Genomic DNA, 8,445 nt, shown 5'->3' with positions numbered 1-8,445 from the left:
TAAGTAAAAATAAAAGAGACAAAATATCAATCCCAGTTTTGGATTACTTTAATTAACAAAAAAAAATGCATATAGCAGAGGATAGTTTCAATCTGCCTACCTCTGGGTTATGGGCCCAGCATGCTTCCATTGCAGTACTCTGCTGCACATGTAAGTGCAAGAGATCCTGAAGCACTCACTCATCATGGGAAAGTACCAATGTGTTTCTTCGTTGGTTGATGGAAGAAACATCTTACAAAAACTCTCCAGATTATTGACTTTTTAAAGTTTTTCTAGGAAACGTTTTAGATGAATGCTTATTAGCCTTTGTCAGTATGAACTTTTGCAAAGTGTCTCTGTGGCGCAATCAGTTAGTATGTATGGCTATTAACCAAAAGGTTGGTGGTTCAATCCCACCCAGGGACCTAATTGACCTTGTTATCAGATTTTGGTGATCTTTAAGTAGACAAGTCAAATTTCATACCCCCTGTTATGGTGTAGGGTACCTGGCCTTCTCTGATGTAATCAGAGTTAGATTTGATTCAGTGATTTTATAAAAACATCTAGGAAGCACAATTTAGCAGTGGGTTGCAGAGAAAAAGAAATATGCTGGCAAAAAAATCAAATTGCGTGATTAAACAGCTCTTCATTTTCTGGCTTTATTTTTATGCTAACAAATTTGTTCTCTGAAAAGTGTCCACAAAGCCAAGTCTCTGATTAACACCTTTGTAGGGATGGTTTTTCACCTATTACTAAATTAAACTTGCTTCATTGGAAAGGCAGCAAGATGCATCCTCATTTCAATGTCTACTGAAATAATACAGGTTGACACCAGGAAACATTAACGCCACTGCATCCTTGCTGCTTTCTCATGTGGAAGTCTGTTTAATGTGAAAACAAGGTGATATCTAATTAGCACACAGGTAAGAAATTACGAAAATCTTTATTTAAGGGTGAAGATGTTTCTCACAAAATTGTTGCCCCAATGCATCATTGAAATTCAAGCTGGAAAGATGATTTTAATATATCACTTGTACATTTTGTATTGCACTTCTGGTGACAATGTAGTTTTTTTTGTCAATTACCATTTTAATAATAGGGTAAAGAAAATTAAGTGGATTTTTGAAAGAAAACTATACTGTCAATATACTATTAAAACAAATTAAAATGGTAAAAGTTATTGTACTTTAAGTAAAAATAAAAGAGCAAAAATATCAATCCCAGTTTTGATTACTTAAATTAACAAAAAAAAATGCATATAGCAAAGGATAGTTTCAATCTGCCTACCTCTGGGTTATGGGTCCAGCATGCTTCCATTGCAGTACTCTGCTGCACATGTAAGTGCAAGAGATCCTGAAGCACTCACTCATCATGGGAAAGTACCAATGTGTTTATTCATTGGTTGATGGAAGAAACATCTTACAAAAACTCTCCAGATTATTGATTTTTTAATGTTTTTCTAGGAAACGTTCTAGATGTATGCTTATTAGCCTTTGTCAGTATGTACTTTTTGCAAAGTGTCTCTGTGGCGCAATCGGTTAGTGTGTTCGGCTATTAACCAAAAGGTTGGTAGTTCAATCCCACCCAGGGACGTAATTGACCTTGTGATCAGATTTTGGTGATATTTAAGTAGACAAGTCAAAATTTCAAACCCCCTCTTATTGTGTAGGGTACCTGGCCTTCTCTGATGTAATCAGAGTTAGATTTGATTCAGTGATTTTATAAAAACAGCTAGGAAGCACAATTTAGCAGTGGGTTGCAGAGAAAAAAAATATGCTGGCAGAAAAATCCAATTGAGTGATTAAACAGCTCTTTATTTTCTGGCTTTATTTTTATGCTAACAAATTTGTTCTCTGAAAAGTGTCCACAAAGCCAAGTCTCTGATTAACACCTTTGTAAGGATGGTTTTTCACCTATTACTAAATTAAACTTGCTTCATTGGAAAGGCAGCAAGATGCATCCTCATTTCAATGTCTACTGAAATAATACAGGTTGACACCAGGAAACATTAACGCCACTGCATCCTTGCTGCTTTCTCATGTGGAAGTCTGTTTAATGTGAAAACAAGGTGATATCTAATTAGCACACAGGTAAGGAATTAAGAAAATCTTTATTTAAGGGTGAAGATGTTTCTCACAAAATCGTTGCCCCAATGCATCATTGAAATTCAAGCTGGAAAGATGATTTTAATATATCACTTGTACATTTTGTATTGCTCTTCTGGTGACAATGTAGTTTGTTTTTGTCAATTACCATTTTAATAATAGGGTAAAGAAAATGAAGTGGATTTTTGAAAGAAAACAATACTGTCAATATACTATTAAAACAAATTAAAATGGTAAAAGTTATTGTACTTTAAGTAAAAATAAAAGAGCCAAAATATCAATCCCAGTTTTGGATTACTTTAATTAACAAACAAAAAAATGCATATAGCAGAGGATAGTTTCAATCTGCCTACCTCTGGGTTATGGGCCCAGCATGCTTCCATTGCTGTACTCTGCTGCACATGTAAGTGCAAGAGATCCTGAAGCACTCACTCATCATGGGAAAGTACCAATGTGTTTCTTCGTTGGTTGATAGAAGAAACATTTTACAAAAACTCTCCAGATTATTGACTTTTTTAAGTTTTTCTAGGAAACGTTTTAGATGAACGCTTATTAGCCTTTGTCAGTATGAACTTTTGCAAAGTGTCTCTGTGGTGCAATCAGTTAGTATGTACGGCTATTAACCAAAAGGTTGGTGGTTCAATCCCACCCAGGGACCTAATTGACCTTGTTATCAGATTTTGGTGATCTTTAAGTAGACAAGTCAAATTTCATACCCCCTGTTATGGTGTAGGGTACCTGGCCTTCTCTGATGTAATCAGAGTTAGATTTGATTCAGTGATTTTATAAAAACATCTAGAAAGCACAATTTAGCAGTGGGTTGCAGAGAAAAAGAAATATGCTGGCAAAAAAATCAAATTGCGTGATTAAACAGCTCTTCATTTTCTGGCTTTATTTTTATGCTAACAAATTTGTTCTCTGAAAAGTGTCCACAAAGCCAAGTCTCTGATTAACACCTTTGTAGGGATGGTTTTTCACCTATTACTAAATTAAACTTGCTTCATTGGAAAGGCAGCAAGATGCATCCTCATTTCAATGTCTACTGAAATAATACAGGTTGACACCAGGAAACATTAACGCCACTGCATCCTTGCTGCTTTCTCATGTGGAAGTCTGTTTAATGTGAAAACAAGGTGATATCTAATTAGCACACAGGTAAGGAATTAAGAAAATCTTTATTTAAGGGTGAAGATGTTTCTCACAAAATCGTTGACCCAATGCATCATTGAAATTCAAGCTGGAAAGATGATTTTAATATATCACTTGTACATTTTGTATTGCTCTTCTGGTGACAATGTAGTTTGTTTTTGTCAATTACCATTTTAATAATAGGGTAAAGAAAATGAAGTGGATTTTTGAAAGAAAACAATACTGTCAATATACTATTAAAACAAATTAAAATGGTAAAAGTTATTGTACTTTAAGTAAAAATAAAAGAGACAAAATATCAATCCCAGTTTTGGATTACTTTAATTAACAAAAAAAAATGCATATAGCAGAGGATAGTTTCAATCTGCCTACCTCTGGGTTATGGGCCCAGCATGCTTCCATTTCAGTACTCTGCTGCACATGTAAGTTCAAGAGATCCTGAAGCACTCACTCATCATGGGAAAGTACCAATGTGTTTCTTCGTTGGTTGATGGAAGAAACATCTTACAAAAACTCTCCAGATTATTGACTTTTTAAAGTTTTTCTAGGAAACGTTTTAGATGAATGCTTATTAGCCTTTGTCAGTATGGACTTTTGCAAAGTGTCTCTGTGGCGCAATCAGTTAGTATGTACGGCTATTAACCAAAAGGTTGGTGGTTCAATCCCACCCAGGGACCTAATTGACCTTGTTATCAGATTTTGGTGATCTTTAAGTAGACAAGTCAAAATTTCAAACCCCCTGTTATGGTGTAGGGTACCTGGCCTTCTCTGATGTAATCAGAGTTAGATTTGATTCAGTGATTTTATAAAAAACAGCTAGGAAGCACAATTTAGCAGTGGGTTGCAGAGAAAAAGAAATATGCTGGCAAAAAAATCCAATTGAGTGATTAAACAGCTCTTCATTTTCTGGCTTTATTTTTATGCTAACAAATTTGTTCTCTGAAAAGTGTCCACAAAGCCAAGTCTCTGATTAACACCTTTGTAAGGATGGTTTTTCACCTATTACTAAATTAAACTTGCTTCATTGGAAAGGCAGCAAGATGCATCCTCATTTCAATGTGTACTGAAATAATACAAGTTGACACCAGGAAACATTAACGCCACTGCATCCTTGCTGCTTTCTCATGTGGAAGTCTGTTTAATGTGAAAACAAGGTGATATCTAATTAGCACACAGGTAAGGAATTAAGAAAATCTTTATTTAAGGGAGAAGATGTTTCTCACAAAATTGTTGACCCAATGCATCATTGAAATTCAAGCTGGAAAGATGATTTTAATATATCACTTGTACATTTTGTATTGCTCTTCTGGTGACAATGTAGTTTGTTTTTGTCAATTACCATTTTAATAATAGGGTAAAGAAAATGAAGTGGATTTTTGAAAGAAAACAATACTGTCAATATACTATTAAAACAAATTAAAATGGTAAAAGTTATTGTACTTTAAGTAAAAATAAAAGAGACAAAATATCAATCCCAGTTTTGGATTACTTTAATTAACAAAAAAAATGCATATAGCAGAGGATAGTTTCAATCTGCCTACCTCTGGGTTATGGGCCCAGCATGCTTCCATTGCAGTACTCTGCTGCACATGTAAGTTCAAGAGATCCTGAAGCACTCACTCATCATGGGAAAGTACCAATGTGTTTCTTCGTTGGTTAATGGAAGAAACATCTTACAAAAACTCTCCAGATTATTGACTTTTTAAAGTTTTTCTAGGAAACGTTTTAGATGAATGCTTATTAGCCTTTGTCAGTATGGACTTTTGCAAAATGTCTCTGTGGCGCAATCAGTTAGTATGTACGGCTATTAACCAAAAGGTTGGTGGTTCAATCGCACCCAGGGACCTAATTGACCTTGTTATCAGATTTTGGTGATCTTTAAGTAGACAAGTCAAAATTTCAAACCCCCTGTTATGGTGTAGGGTACCTGGCCTTCTCTGATGTAATCAGAGTTAGATTTGATTCAGTGATTTTATAAAAACAGCTAGGAAGCACAATTTAGCAGTGGGTTGCAGAGAAAAAAAATATGCTGGCAGAAAAATCCAATTGAGTGATTAAACAGCTCTTTATTTTCTGGCTTTATTTTTATGCTAACAAATTTGTTCTCTGAAAAGTGTCCACAAAGCCAAGTCTCTGATTAACACCTTTGTAAGGATGGTTTTTCACCTATTACTAAATTAAACTTGCTTCATTGGAAAGGCAGCAAGATGCATCCTCATTTCAATGTCTACTGAAATAATACAGGTTGACACCAGGAAACATTAACGCCACTGCATCCTTGCTGCTTTCTCATGTGGAAGTCTGTTTAATGTGAAAACAAGGTGATATCTAATTAGCACACAGGTAAGGAATTAAGAAAATCTTTATTTAAGGGTGAAGATGTTTCTCACAAAATCGTTGCCCCAATGCATCATTGAAATTCAAGCTGGAAAGATGATTTTAATATATCACTTGTACATTTTGTATTGCTCTTCTGGTGACAATGTAGTTTGTTTTTGTCAATTACCATTTTAATAATAGGGTAAAGAAAATGAAGTGGATTTTTGAAAGAAAACAATACTGTCAATATACTATTAAAACAAATTAAAATGGTAAAAGTTATTGTACTTTAAGTAAAAATAAAAGAGCCAAAATATCAATCCCAGTTTTGGATTACTTTAATTAACAAACAAAAAAATGCATATAGCAGAGGATAGTTTCAATCTGCCTACCTCTGGGTTATGGGCCCAGCATGCTTCCATTGCTGTACTCTGCTGCACATGTAAGTGCAAGAGATCCTGAAGCACTCACTCATCATGGGAAAGTACCAATGTGTTTCTTCGTTGGTTGATAGAAGAAACATCTTACAAAAACTCTCCAGATTATTGACTTTTTTAAGTTTTTCTAGGAAACGTTTTAGATGAATGCTTATTAGCATTTGTCAGTATGTACTTTTGCAAAGTGTCTCTGTGGCGCAATCAGTTAGTGTGTACGGCTATTAACCAAAAGGTTGGTGGTTCAATCCCACCCAGGGACGTAATTGACCTTGTTATCAGATTTTGGTGATCTTTAAGTAGACAAGTCAAATTTCATACCCCCTGTTATGGTGTAGGGTACCTGGCCTTCTCTGATGTAATCAGAGTTAGATTTGATTCAGTGATTTTATAAAAACATCTAGGAAGCACAATTTAGCATTGGGTTGCAGAGAAAAAGAAATATGCTGGCAAAAAAATCAAATTGCGTGATTAAACAGCTCTTCATTTTCTGGCTTTATTTTTATGCTAACAAATTTGTTCTCTGAAAAGTGTCCACAAAGCCAAGTCTCTGATTAACACCTTTGTAGGGATGGTTTTTCACCTATTACTAAATTAAACTTGCTTCATTGGAAAGGCAGCAAGATGTATCCTCATTTCAATGTCTACTGAAATAATACAGGTTGACACCAGGAAACATTAACGCCACTGCATCCTTGCTGCTTTCTCATGTGGAAGTCTGTTTAATGTGAAAACAAGGTGATATCTAATTAGCACACAGGTAAGGAATTAAGAAAATCTTTATTTAAGGGTGAAGATGTTTCTCACAAAATTGTTGACCCAATGCAACATTGAAATTCAAGCTGGAAAGATGATTTTAATATATCACTTGTACATTTTGTATTGCTCTTCTGGTGACAATGTAGTTTGTTTTTGTCAATTACCATTTTAATAATAGGGTAAAGAAAATGAAGTGGATTTTTGAAAGAAAACAATACTGTCAATATACTATTAAAACAAATTAAAATGGTAAAAGTTATTGTACTTTAAGTAAAAATAAAAGAGACAAAATATCAATCCCAGTTTTGGATTACTTTAATTAACAAAAAAAAAATGCATATAGCAGAGGATAGTTTCAATCTGCCTACCTCTCGGTTATGAGCCCAGCATGCTTCCATTGCAGTACTCTGCTGCACATGTAAGTTCAAGAGATCCTGAAGCACTCACTCATCATGGGAAAGTACCAATGTGTTTCTTCGTTGGTTGATGGAAGAAACATCTTACAAAAACTCTCCAGATTATTGACTTTTTAAAGTTTTTCTAGGAAACGTTTTAGATGAATGCTTATTAGCCTTTGTCAGTATGGACTTTTGCAAAGTGTCTCTGTGGTGCAATCAGTTAGTATGTACGGCTATTAACCAAAAGGTTGGTGGTTCAATCCCACCCAGGGACCTAATTGACCTTGTTATCAGATTTTGGTGATCTTTAAGTAGACAAGTCAAATTTCATACCCCCAGTTATGGTGTAGGGTACCTGGCCTTCTCTGATGTAATCAGAGTTAGATTTGATTCAGTGATTTTATAAAAACATCTAGGAAGCACAATTTAGCATTGGGTTGCAGAGAAAAAGAAATATGCTGGCAAAAAAATCAAATTGCGTGATTAAACAGCTCTTCATTTTCTGGCTTTATTTTTATGCTAACAAATTTGTTCTCTGAAAAGTGTCCACAAAGCCAAGTCTCTGATTAACACCTTTGTAGGGATGGTTTTTCACCTATTACTAAATTAAACTTGCTTCATTGGAAAGGCAGCAAGATGTATCCTCATTTCAATGTCTACTGAAATAATACAGGTTGACACCAGGAAACATTAACGCCACTGCATCCTTGCTGCTTTCTCATGTGGAAGTCTGTTTAATGTGAAAACAAGGTGATATCTAATTAGCACACAGGTAAGGAATTAAGAAAATCTTTATTTAAGGGTGAAGATGTTTCTCACAAAATTGTTGACCCAATGCATCATTGAAATTCAAGCTGGAAAGATGATTTTAATATATCACTTGTACATTTTGTATTGCTCTTCTGGTGACAATGTAGTTTGTTTTTGTCAATTACCATTTTAATAATAGGGTAAAGAAAATGAAGTGGATTTTTGAAAGAAAACAATACTGTCAATATACTATTAAAACAAATTAAAATGGTAAAAGTTATTGTACTTTAAGTAAAAATAAAAGAGACAAAATATCAATCCCAGTTTTGGATTACTTTAATTAACAAAAAAAATGCATATAGCAGAGGATAGTTTCAATCTGCCTACCTCTGGGTTATGGGCCCAGCATGCTTCCATTGCAGTACTCTGCTGCACATGTAAGTGCAAGAGATCCTGAAGCACTCACTCATCATGGGAAAGTACCAATGTGTTTCTTCGTTGGTTGATGGAAGAAACATCTTACAAAAACTCTCCAGATTATTGACTTTTTAA

This window comes from Pseudophryne corroboree, unplaced genomic scaffold (genome assembly GCF_028390025.1).
Source record: "Pseudophryne corroboree isolate aPseCor3 unplaced genomic scaffold, aPseCor3.hap2 scaffold_674, whole genome shotgun sequence".
Classification (NCBI taxonomy): Eukaryota; Metazoa; Chordata; class Amphibia; order Anura; family Myobatrachidae; genus Pseudophryne; species Pseudophryne corroboree.
Note: the sequence above shows the minus strand (reverse complement) of the source record.